At 38.5% G+C, this 13,678-nt stretch overlaps 1 pseudogene; it reads right to left on the bottom strand.

Moving 5' to 3' along the window:
• Positions 1-13,343, bottom strand: part of LOC122220717 — a 42,908-nt pseudogene extending 29,565 nt beyond the window's left edge.
• Positions 13,344-13,678: the final 335 nt, after the last annotated feature.

Genomic DNA, 13,678 nt, shown 5'->3' with positions numbered 1-13,678 from the left:
CTTATTTGTCACTATTGTTTTTTTAAATTTTTTTTAACGTTTATTTATTTTTGAGACAGAGAGAGACAGAGCATGAACGGGGGAGGGTCAGAGAGAGGGAGACACAGAATCCAAAACAGGCTCCAGGCTCTGAGCTGTCAGCACAGAGCCCAACGCGGGGCTCGAACTCATGGACCGTGAGATCATGACCTGAGCCGAAGTCAGACGCTTAACCGACTGAGCCACCCAGGCACCCCTATTTGTCACTATTGTTAATAGGCTCTTTCATTCCACCATTCTGTTATATTGACTATAAGTATGTATATAGAGAGAATTATATATATATATGATTTTTGAATATTAGTTTTATACTATGCTCCTTTACTGAACTATAGAAGATTTTTCAGCTGATTTTTGTTGTTGATGCATGCCAGGAAACTGCAGTCCACTTCACAGCGCCTCTATAGTCCTGGGGAAGGTGGCCAGGAGGGGAACCTGAAGGTTCCTGCAAATACTCCTGGCAGCTGAAACCCACTCATCTGCCTTCACTGCTGGAAGAGAACGTGATTTCTGCCTTCTTTCCACTTTCCAAAGCAATATAGGTGTGCATTTTATTCATACAATATAAATTGCATCCAGAGGGGAAAGTGAGCCTAATAAATGTACTTTTCAGCTTCCAGCCCCCATGATACAGGAGAAGCATGACAGGGGATATGAACGAATACAATTTACAAAAAAAAAAAAAAAAAAGGATCCAACATGAATATAAAATATATAAAAAGTTCATAAGATGTCAATAAGATTTAGAAAAGTGGCCAAAGGTTATAAACAGTTCACAGAAAAATCAGCAAAGGTATGAATAAACAGTTAAAGAAAATGATGCCTATAAAATGTTTCTTAAATAAATGAAAGTATTTCACATTCACCTATATGAGAAATGCAAATGTAATGTACCCCAGCATAAGAGTTTTCATTGTTTGACTGGAAACATCATAATGTTGGCAGTACACTGTACTGGTGAGTGTATGAGGAAACAAGATCTCTCCTATTATAGTGGGACAGTGTGGTTTAGCATTATCTATTAAAATTACAATTGTATATATATTTCATTTAACATAGAAATTCCGCTCCCAAGAATTTATCCACCAGATATGTTTGCAGGTGTGAAATTGTGTAGCAAATATCTTCACACAACTAACTGTCCATCAATTGGGGGTTGGTTATATTATGTTGTAGTCATACAATAGATTACTACCATCTTCAAAAAGAATGAAGAGGGAGGAGTTAAGATGGCAAAATAGTAAAGGGACCCTGGACTTGTCTTGTCCCCCAAACATAGCTAGATCAACATCAAACCATTTTGAACACCCAAGAAATCGATCTGGGGATTAAAGAAAATCTTCACAATTTGAGGGAAAGAACACGGCAGGTAGCTGGTATGGAGAAGTTGGGCAAGAAAAGAACTACAGTGCCACAGAAGGGAGGGAGTCATTTTTGCGGAGAGGAGAAAGGGGGAGAGAGAGCAGCACAGTGGATTTGTGCAAGAAAGCACTCCCTGAAAGCAACGAGAGAGAAAGAATGAAAACACATACAGGGGACTGCACAAGAAAACTGTTCCCCAAAACCATTGACGGGGGAAAGGTGTTTTTCGTTTTTTGGGTTTTTTTGCCAGTTTTTTCTCATAAACAATGGAGCACAGAGTCTGAAGTTTCAGAGGTCAGTCCCTGGTGGTACTCCCATGAGGAAGCAGGGTGGAGCCCCTGGATCAAGCAGTGAGGTCTGAGGATCGCCTGGATTGCAGAGAGAAGTGCTTCCCCTGCTTGGAGTGCATTTGGTGGAGGCGATACAGCTTCTCCACAGGCAAAAGACCCACCAGGAGCCATCAAGCCCCCATGTTCACCTGTATAGGGGAAACTGGACCTAGCTTTATTTGGGTATTTTTATTTGTCCATTTGTTTGTTTGCTTTGTTGTTGTTGTTGCTTCTGTTTTTGTTTTTGTTGTTATTGTTGTTTTTGTTTCTTGGATACAGAAACAGCAAATTTTTTTATTTTATTATTTTTTTAATTAGTAATTTTTTTCTCTCTTTTCTTTTTTCTCTTTTAAAAAATTTTTTTAATGTTTATTTGTTTTTGAGAGACAGAGCATGAGCAGGAGAGGGGCAGAGAGAGAGAGAGGGAGACACAGAGTCCAAAGCAGGCTCCAGGCTCTGAGCTGTCAGCACAGAGCCTGATGAGGGGCTTGAACTCAAGAGTGGTGAGATCATGACCTGAGGTGAAACCCGATGCTTAACCGACTGAGCCACCCAGGTGCCCCTCTCTTTTTTTGTATCAAGCTTCTCTTAACAAGAAGACCAAAACACACCTAGGATCCAACTTCCTTTATTTGATTTTTTAAAAAAATTTTTATTTCATACTATTATTATTGTTTTTGTTGTTTCTTCCTCCAAAATGACAAGATGGGGGAATTCACCTCAAAAGAAAGAACAGGAGGGGCACTTGGGTGGCTCAGTCGGTTAAGCGGCCGACTTCGGCTCAGGTCATGATCTCGCGGTCCGTGAGTTCGAGCCCCGCGTCAGGCTCTGTGCTGATGGCTCAGAGCCTGGAGCCTGCTTCCGATTCTGTGTCTCCCTCTCTCTCTGACCCTCCCCCGTTCATGCTCTGTCTCTCTCTGTCTCAAAAATAAATAAACGTTAAAAAAAAAATTAAAAAAAAAAAAAAAAGAACAGGAAGAAATGATGGCCAGAGATTTAGTCCATGCAGATATAAATAAGATGCCTGAACTAGAATTTAAAACAACAATCATACAGATACTAGCTGGGTTTGAAAAAAGCATAGAAGACAGCTGAGAACCACTTTTTGCAGAGAAAAAAGAACTAAAATTTAGTCAGGCCAAAATTAAAAATGCTATAACCAAGATGCAAACCCAAATGGAGTCCATAAAAAAGAAGATGGACAAGGCACAGGAGCAAATTAGTGGTATAGAGGATAAAAATGTGGAAAATAATGAAGCTGAAAGGAAGAGGGAAACAAAGGTCAGGGATCACGAAGACAGACTCAGCAATTTATTATAACATGATAACATTTGTATCGTAGAAGTCCCAGAAGATCCAAAGAGAGAAAGAGGGGCAGGTTTATGTAAACAAATTATGGCTGAAAACTTCCCTAATCTGGGGAAGGGCACAGACCTCAAAATCCAAAAAGCATATAGAATTCCCATTAATTTCAGCAAAAGCCAGCCATTGTCAAGACATACAGTCAAACTCACAAAACGCATTGACAAGGAAAGAATCCTGAAAGGGTTTCCCTGAAAGGGAAAAAGTCTTTAACTTACAAGGGAAGACTGACAATGTTTGCAGCAGATCTGTCTACAGAAACTTGCCAAGCCAGAAAGTAGTGGCAAGATATATTCAACATGCTGAATGGAAAAAAATATGCAGCCAAGGATATTCTATCCAGCAAGGCTGTCATTTAAAATAGAAGAAGAGATAGAGTTTCCCAGACAAACAAAAACTAAAGGAGTTTATGGCAACTAAACCAGCCCTGCAAGAAATTTTAAGGGGGACTCTTTGAGTGGAGAAAGAAAAAGACCAAAAGCAGCAGCAGCAGCAGCAGCAGCAGCAACAACAACAACAACAACAAAATAGAAAGGACCAGAGAGCATCACCAGAAACACCAACTCTACAGGTAATACAATGGCACTAGGTTCATATCCTTCAATAATCACTCTGAATGTAAATGAACTAAATGTTCCAATCAAAAGACATATGGTATCAGAATGAATAAAAAAAACCTCAAAAACCAACAAGATCCATCTATATGTTACCTACAAGAGACTCGTGTTAGACCTAAAGATGCCTGCAGATGGAAAGTGAGGGGATGGAGAGCCATCTTTCATGATAATAGATGTCAAAAGAAAGCCAGAGTAGCCATACTTACATCAGACAAACTAGATTTTACAACATGGGGTGCCTGGGTGGCTCATTCAGTTAAGCATCTGACTTCAGCTCAGGTCATGATCTCACAGTTTGTGAGTTCAAGCCCCATGTCGGGCTCTGTGCTGACAGCTCAAAGTGTGGAGCCTGCTTCAGATTCTGTGTCTCTCTCCCTCTCTCCCTGCTCTACCCTCACTCACACTCTGTCTCTGCCTCTGTCTCTCTGTCTGTCTCTCTCTAAAGTAAATAAACATTAAAAAAAAAACACGAAAACTGTAACAAGAGATGAAAAAGGGCATTATATCATAATTACAGGGTCTATCCATCAAGAAGAGCTAACAATTAGAAATATGCCCCCAACTTGAAGCACCCAAATATATAAATTAATAATAACAAAGAAACTCATTGATAATAATACAATAATAGTAGTGGACTTTAACACCCCACTTACAACAAGAAACCTAACAGACACCTAAGCAGAAAACCAACAAGGAAGCAATGGCCTTGAATGACACACTGGGCCAGATGGACCTAACAGATATATTCAGAACATTTCATCCTAAAGCAGCAGAATACACATTATTTTGGGATACACATGGAACATTCTCCAGAATAGATCACATACTGGGTCACAAAACAGCCCTCAACAAGTATAAAAGGATTGAGATCATACCATGCATATTTTCTGATCACAATGCTATGAAACTTGAAGTAAACCACAAGAAAAAATTTGGAAATCCCTCAAACACATAGAGGTTAAAAAACATCCTACTAAAGAATTGTTGGGTTAACCAGGAAATTAAAGAAGAAATTAAAAAATACAAGGAAGCAAATGAAAATGAAAACACTATAGTCCAAAACCTATAGGATGCAGCAAAGGCAGTCCTAAGAGGAAAGTACATTGCAATTCAGGCTTATATCAAGAACCAAGAAAGGTCCCAAATACTCAATCTAACCTTACACCTAAAGGACCTATAAAAGGAACAGCAAATAAAGCCTGAAGCTAGCAGAAGAAGGGAAATAAAGATTATAACAGAAATAAATGATATAGAAACAAACAAACAAAAACGGTAGAACAAATCAATGAAACTAAGAGCTGGTTCTTTGAAAGAATTAACAAAATTGATAAACTTCTAGCCAGACTTATCAAAAAAAAAAAAAAAAAAAAAAAAAAAGAAAGGACCCAAATAGGTAAAATCATGAATGAAAGAGAGAGATCACAACCAACATTGCAGAAATACAAACAATTATAAAAGAATACTATGAAAAATTATATGCCAACAAACTGGGCAATCTGGAAGAAATGGACAAATTCCTAGAAACTCATACACTACCAAACCTCAAACAGGAAGAAATAGAAAATTTGAACAGACCCATAATCACCAAAGAAATTGAATCAGTAATCAGAAATATCTTAATAAACAAGAGTCCTGGGCCAGATGGCCTCCCAGAGGAATTCTACCATACAAATAAGAGTTAATATCTATTCTTCTCAAACTCTTCCAAAAAATAGAAATAGAATGAAAACTTCCAAACTCATTGTATGAAGCCAGTGTTACCTTAATTCTGAAACCATATAAAGACCCCACTAAAAAGGAGAATTACGGGCCAATAACCCTGATGAACATGGATGCAAAAATTCTCAACAAGATATCAGCAAATCAGATTCAACAGTACCTTAAAAGAATTATTCACCATGATCAAGTGGGATTTATTACTGGGTTGCAGGGCTGGTTGAATATTTGCAAATCATATACCATGTTAATAAAAGAAAGGATAAGAATCATATGATCCTGTCAATAGAATCAGAGAAAGCATTGGACAAAATACAGCATCCATTCTTGATAAAAACCCTCAACAAAGTAGGTATAGAAGGAACATACCTCCATTTTATAAAGGCCATATACGAAAGACCCAAAGCTAATATTATTCTCAAAGGGGAAAAACTGAGAGCCTTTCCCCTATAGTGAGGAACAAGACAAGAACGTCCAGTCTCACCATTACTATTTAATATAGCACTGGAAGTCAGCCTCAGCAATCAGATAACAAAAAGAAATAAAAGGTACCCAAATAAGCAAGGAAGAAGTCAAACTTACACTATTTGCACACAACGTGATACTCTATTTAGAAATCCCAAAAGACTCCACCAAAAAATGGCTAGAACTAACACATAAATTCAGCAAAGTCGTAGGATATAAAATCAATGTTCAGAAATCTGTTGCATTTCTATATACCAATAATGAAGCAGCAGAAAAAGAAATCAAGGACTCAGTCCCATTTGCAATTGCACCAAAAACAATAAGATACCTAGGAATAAACCTAACTAAAGAGTTAAAAGATCTGTACTCTGAAAACTATAGAATACTTATGAAAGAAATTGAAGAGGACACAAAGAAATGGAAAAGCACGCCATGCTCGTGGATTGGAAGAATAAACATTGTTAAATTGCCTATACTACCCAAAGCAATCTACACATTTAAAGCAATCCCTATCAAAATACCACCAGAATTTTTTGCAAACTAGAACAAATAATCCTAAAATCTGTATGGAACCACAAAAGATCCTGAATAGCCAAAACAATCCTGAAAAAGAAAAACAAAACTGGAAGCATCACAATTCCAGATTCCAAGCTATATCACAAAGCTGTAGTCATTAAGGCAGTATGGTCTGGCACAAAAACAGACACATAGATTAATGGAACACAATAGAAAACCCAGAAATGGACCCACAACCGTATGGTCAACTCATCTTTGACAAAGCAGGAAAGAATATCCAATGGAAAGAAGACAATCTCTTCAACAAATTGTGCTGGCAAAACTGGACAGCAACATGCAGAAGAATGAAACTGAACCACTTTCTTACACCACGCACAAAAATAAATTCAAAATGGATGAAAGGCCTAAATGTGAGACAGGGAACCATCAAAATCCTAGAGAACACAAGCAATAACTTCTCTGACTTCACTGGAGCAAATACTTATTAGACACATTGCTAAAGGCAAGGGAAACAAAAGCAAACATGAACTATTGGAACTTCATCAAGGTAAAAAATTTCTACACAGTGAAAGAAATAATCAACAAAACTAAAAGGCAGCCTATGGAATGGGAGAAGATATTTGCAAACAACATATCCAATAAAGGGTTAGTATCCAAAATCCATAAAGAACTTTTCAAAATCAACACCTGAAAAACAAATGACCCAGTTAAGAAAGGGGCAGAAGACATGAATAGACGCTTTTACAAAGAAGACATCTAGATGGCCAACAGAAGTTGAAAAGGTGCTCAACATCATTCATCATCGGGGAAATACAAATCAAAACCACAAGAAGGTACCACCTCACACCTGTCAGAATGGCTAAAGTTAACAACATAAGAAACAACAGGTGTTGGCAAGGATGTGGAGAAAGAGGAACTCTCTTGCACAGTTGATGGAAATGCAAACTGGTGCAGCCACTCTGGAGAATAGCCACTCTGGGTGTTCCTCAAGAAACTAAAAATAGAAGTACACTACAATCCAGCAATTGCACTATTAGGTATCTACCCAAAGGATTAAAAATGCAGATTAGAAGGGGTACATGCACCCCAACACATAGCAGTATTATCAACAATAGCCAAACTATGCAGAGAGCCCAAATGTCCATTGACTGATCAGTGAATAAAGATGTGGTGTATATAAACACAATGGAATATTACTCAGCCATAGGAAAGAATGAAATCTTGCCATTTACCATGACATGGATGGAGCTAGAATGTATTATGCTAAGTGAAATAAGTCAGTCAGAGAAAGACAAATACTATATGATTTCTCTCATATGTGGAGTTTAAGAAACAAAACATATGAACATATGGTAAGGAGAGGGGGAGAGAGAAGAAAGGGAAACTAACTACAAGAGACTCTTTTTTTTATTTTTATTTTTTAACGTTTATTTATTTTTGAGACAGAGAGAGACAGAGCACGAACGGGGGAGGGGCAAAGAGAGAGGGAGACACAGAATCGGAGGCAGGCTCCAGGCTCCGAGCCATCAGCCCAGAGCCCGACGCAGGGCTCGAACTCACGGACCACGAGATCGTGACTTGAGCCGAAGTCGGACGCTCAACCGTCTGAGCCACCCAGGCGCCCCCACAAGAGATTCTTAAAGACAGAGAAACAAACTGAGGATTGATAGAAGTGGGTGGAGGATGGACTAGATGGGTGATGGGTATTAAGGAGTGCATTTGTTATGATAGGCTAGATACTCCTGAAACTAATACTACACTGTGTGTTAACTAACTAAAATTTGCATTTAGAAAAGGAAGAATAACAATAAAGAAAAACTCTGTGAACTGCTTTGGACATATTTTCAAGACATTAAGTGAAAAAAAAACAAGGTGCAAAACTTTACGTAGAGAAGTCTAACACTTGTTTAAAAAAAAAGAGAAATCACATATATTGCATCAGTTTTTATTTGCTAAAAATTCTAGAAAGGCAAATAGGAAACTAACAATAGCGATTATCTTCGGGAGGGGACTGTAAGAATTGAGCAGATGAAGGACAGGGAGAGAAAGATTCTCTTGGGTTTTATGGTTGGATTACATAAGTATGTTCCCTAGTCAAAAATAAATTAATGAGTTTTCAGATGAAGAAGATTGGCAGAGGAAAAGAACTTGGCACAAGGTCAGTGGAATGCTAAAAAGGCAATATCAAAAGACTTGAGAATAAGCCCCGCAAGGAATGAAGAGTGAGTCTGTATAATTCAGCTTAGAAAAGAGAAAACTGAGAGGTGATAGAACAGAACTCCTACATATAAACTGGCTGCTAGCCATTTGCCATCTTCCCTGAAAACAGGAGATAGGAGAGTTAAAAGCATGAATGATTTCACTTCAATATCCAAATAAGACTGCAAATACAGGGCTAGGTTATCAAAAGAATACACAGACTTGCTTTCTCTGAAGCCCACCACTCCTTGAAATACAGAACCCTTCATTCACTAGCCAAAATACCCTGCACTGGCTTTTGGTCCACACCTGGGTGGCTCAGTTGGTTAAGCATTTGACTTCGGCTCAGGTCATGATCTCAGTTTGTGGGTTTGAGCCCTGCATTGGGCTCACTGCTGTCAGTGCAAAGCCCACTTTTGATACTCTGTCCCCTCCTCTCTGTCCTTCTTCTCTTGTGCTTGTGCTCTTTCTCTCTCTCTCTCTCAAAAATAAATAAACATTTTTAAAAAGTTTAGAATACAAAGAATACAAAGCCATTCCTACTCTGCACCAGCCTGCCTTTAAATCTAGGGCTATTGCTGGGCCATTCCTGCTTTCCTCCTTCCATACAACATACTCTCACCTCCAGCCTGGTGATAACTTTCTGTTTTTAAAACCTGTGCATTTTCCTCTACTGATACTCATCTCACTTCCTGGAATATCATCCTACTTCACTTCCTAGAGAGCTCCTATTCACTCTTGAGACTCAGAAGGTAAGACCTTTGTGAAATACTTTTGGAAGCCTCTCTGTGGCACAATTTGTTGTTTTCCCCATGCCTTCCCATGCCAAATGCCCACATTTCTGTCTTTTATTGTTCATTAGACTACATGATGGTTAGTGGAATAGAGGTTTGATGCCCCATTAAAATTGGCAGATATATCTTTCTATCCTTAGAAACCTATATTGTGGCCTATAACTAGCACAGTACCTGACCTCAAATTATGCTGACTGTATGGAGAGTGTGGTATAAAAGCACACTTGGAAATGAGAAAATCCAGACAGTAATTCTGTGCCTATATATTTCAAACCCTTTGAAGAAATGGGATGATTACTAGTCTGCTCTACTATATTTACAATGTCAGGGACAAAATCCAAGGCAACCCTTGGGCTGTGCTGAATAGATCCTGAATACATCAGAATACATGCTATTTCAAACGATGTACAGTGGGCTTGCCATCAATGCAATTGTACCGTCTGGAATATAAATGTGCAAAAGCATACTTTGAAAGTGAAGCTCCATCAGTTGCATATCCTACATGAAGAATATGATAACTTGTATGTGTGTGTTCTAATAACACGTGTTTTTAAAACTTCCAAACTTAATGTACTACTAATTTATTTTAGCATTTTGGCTTATTTCCTTAAGGATAAAAAGGTGAAAAAGTCCACAAATGCTTCTACCTTGAGCTCATCAACACCATATCTCTAATTATAAAACAAATAGAAATAAGACCTCTTTATGAAGTCTTGGTCTTAGAAATGGTCTCTTACACGTCAGAAAAATACATTTGAATTTATGCTTCATCCAAAGTTTCCAATAATCAAATTCAATCTATATTTTACATTCAAAGGCTTGTGTGAACACCCAAGTCCCTGCGTAATCATTTCATTTATCATAATTGATTAAATTGTCCATAATTGTCATAAATTATTGTATCACTAATTGGGACAACGAATCAAGCAGAAATACCTATGTCCTCGTGCAAGTTCAGTTTCATTTTGAATCTGCACAAGAGAACTGGAGTCAGACCCAATTGGGCTGAACAGCCAGTGTAATCATACTGTTGAGCATTAGGCAGGTACTCATCCTCATTAAACTTTTGTGTCCTCACCTGTGAAAGGAGGAATAATAACAACATTCCCTAGAGAGCTTTGAATTATGAATAACCTAGAAACTGGTGGCACATAATGCCTGGCACATAATAGATTTTCAATAAGTTGTGTTGTTTTTTAAATCATGGTTCCATTTGCCAGTCAATATTTTATTTACTTTCTTGCAGCTTCCTCAGTGTGGAGCACTCTTGCCCATGCATATCTCACCTTAATGAAGTAAACTCATCTTGGCCCTTAAATACCAGTGTCAACACCCCTGAGAAAACTTCCTGACTTCCTCCCACCTCTTCAAGCCAGTTAGTCACTCTTGAGTCTTCTGCCTTAACATTGTAGGTCTACCTCTGTCTTTGCCTTTATTATACTATAATATTTATTTACTCCTTTAGCTCCCCTACTTTAATGTAAGTTGCTTTAGAAAATAGATTGTGTCTTCATCTGTGTTATACTAGTATCTTCTAGCACCATGTATTTCAAAGGGAAGTAAAAATAAGGGCTCTTAAAATATTTTAATTCAGACAGCTAAAATTGAAAGAAAGCATTGATGTTAATGGTATTTTGACTAAGAATCCAGAGGGAAAGTCCCCTATTATGCAAAATATTTAAATTTTTGAAGTCCTGAGTTAGTTTTTGCTTTTCGCAAAAAATAAAAGTGTGGTAGTTTTCTGTTAATCTAAAGGATCTCAGGGGCACCTGGCTGGTTCAGCCAGAAGAGCACATGATTCTTGATCTTGGGGACATGGGCTCAAGCCCCATGTTGGATGTAGATATTACCAAATAAATAAATAAACTTAAAAAAATAAAGAACCTCAGATTCTGGGTCTAGGGGGTTTATTGAAGTGCAATATAAGTAAAAAAAAAAAAAAATCAGCTCTGCCACAAGCAAATTCAAGTGTAACATGAACAACGTACTTTCCATAATATTTGTCCATATGGCCAAAGCTTATAACATTGTCTCAACAAGTCTATAGATGAATAAAAAGTGAATGAGAGACCCTCTGTTTTAGGTGAAGTTAAGGAAAGTTTGGGAGAAAAGTAAAAAAATTATTCAGTAGTGACGGTATGCAAGCTGATTCTATGTGTTTAATTCTCTGACGAACTACACTGAGAGTGGAGTAAGGCTGGTTCCAGAATGGGGCTGGAAATATGCAAGAATTCTCAGCATACCCCCCCTTCGAACTCCCTGTCACACACAAATGATTTATCAATTCAGATTAATTTAATTAGTAAGATCATCTTTCAAAATAAAAAATACCACTATGGGATGGGAAGAATAATAAACAGTAAAGCAATCATCTGAATGCTATCATCAAATAAATGTTCAGTTCAAATCAGAACCACACCTTGTTAGTTAAGATTGGAAGCAATCTTACACTAGAAGGAGGAAAAATATCTGGATCTGAGAGGCTCAGTCTCTTAGTCTCACTCTTTATACTTCTGGTGCAGAACAGTACATCCAGATTTTGTTACTGTAGGAATCTGGACAGGTGCTTTACTTCTAAAACCAAGAAACTTGCTTTTCAAACCAAACACATGAGAAATCTAAAACAACTCAGATAGTTTCAACACAAACAACTGACAAAAAAAAATTTATAATTACCTCCTATTATCTAAGGAGGAAGGATTCTGGTAAGAGATGGCTTTCATTTGTTGAGCACAAAGCCAGCAGTATGGTGACCAGTGGCTTCCTTATAGGACAGTTGGAGGACACGAGCATGAGGCCCAGCTGGAGGAGTTTACAGTGCCCTTTGTCAATCTAAGAATGGAGATGTGGAGGGAGTTGAGGGGACCCCAGGAAGGTAACGCTGGAGGGAGGGAGGTGGGAGAAGAAGGGGGAGACTGCAGCAGGCTACAGCAGAAGACAAGAGGAAAATTGCCCAGGATGGGGAGGAAGTGAAAGGTTCCGAGCTCTCTGATGTCAACCAGCTTCCCCACCAAGCCTGCAGTGGAATGTCCATTTATCACCAATGCTTGAGGGAGAGGCTTTTCATTTGGAAAAATGAGAAGCCCCCTGAGTTCTCTTCCAAGATGGTCATGGGATGAGGACAAAACTGTCCATTGGGCCCAGCCACAACTGTCTCACATAATTATTTTAATCTTTTGGTTTGATTTCAACTTCAAAGGGGATCAACTAACTTCATCATTGATAGAGATGAAAGAAAAAGATAAACAAACCCCAACCAATATGGGCTATGCATGCTGCAGGGGTTTGCTCTTGGTTAAAACAGTGATGTTACTTGGAGTCAATAATGGAAAAACTCTTCAGAAATCATTGAAATTGAGTTTACTGGGCCATGCTGTCACAATCTCAACTGGAACAGCTATACTGACAGAGCTGTAAATATTTTCCTTTGAAATCACAATAGTCCAATATAGGGTGTCTCTGTAGTAAAATCATCCCTCCTGGCTGAGAAAATTGGTTGCCAGGGTAACAGAGTTAAAGCAGCAAGTGGCTGAAAATCGTTTTTCATTCCCAGCACGATGCTTTCCTCTTTCACAAAATAACACCAACACTCTGACGGGCAAAATAACAAAAAAGAAAAACCCTAATTGTGGATACTTTAGAATTCATAGACACAATTTTCTACCAGTCCCATTAATCCATCTCTCCACACCACCCTATCATCTGATCCCTACCAAAAATGTTTTGATTCATCCCACCTCTTACTATAAATCTCCCTTCTCTTTGGACTGATGTGATGATACAGTGTCATTCCATAGTTCTTCACAAACGCTTATGTTTGTAAGCTTATATTCAGCCATGAGCCAGAATAGAGCAAACAACACCCTCAGTACCCTGTTTATACATACTCCAAGTCCATTTACAAACAAATCCAGCTGGATTCTTACCTGTGAAGGTACATGCATTGCCTTACCCTCCAAAATGAACTTCCTTCCAGAGTTTCTCATTTTATCTCAAGGTGGGGCTACTTTCCCTAGTCACAGATTCCTAATTCTGGTGTTACCTTTCTCTTTTTAAAAATTTTTTTTAATATTTATTTATTTTTGAGAGACAGAGAGAGACAGAGTGTGAGCGAAGGAGGGGCAGAGAGAGAGGGAGACACAGAATCCGAAGCAGGCTCTAGGCTTTGAGCTGTCAGCACAGAGTCCAACACAGGGCTCAAACCCATGATCCATGAGATCCTGACCTGAGCCAAAGTCAGACACTTAACGGACTGAGCCACCCAGGCACCCCTCTGGTG

The sequence above is a fragment of the Panthera leo genome, chromosome B2 (assembly GCF_018350215.1).
Source record: "Panthera leo isolate Ple1 chromosome B2, P.leo_Ple1_pat1.1, whole genome shotgun sequence".
In the NCBI taxonomy this organism is placed as follows: domain Eukaryota; kingdom Metazoa; phylum Chordata; class Mammalia; order Carnivora; family Felidae; genus Panthera; species Panthera leo.
This window is presented reverse-complemented; position numbering and strand designations above follow the sequence as displayed.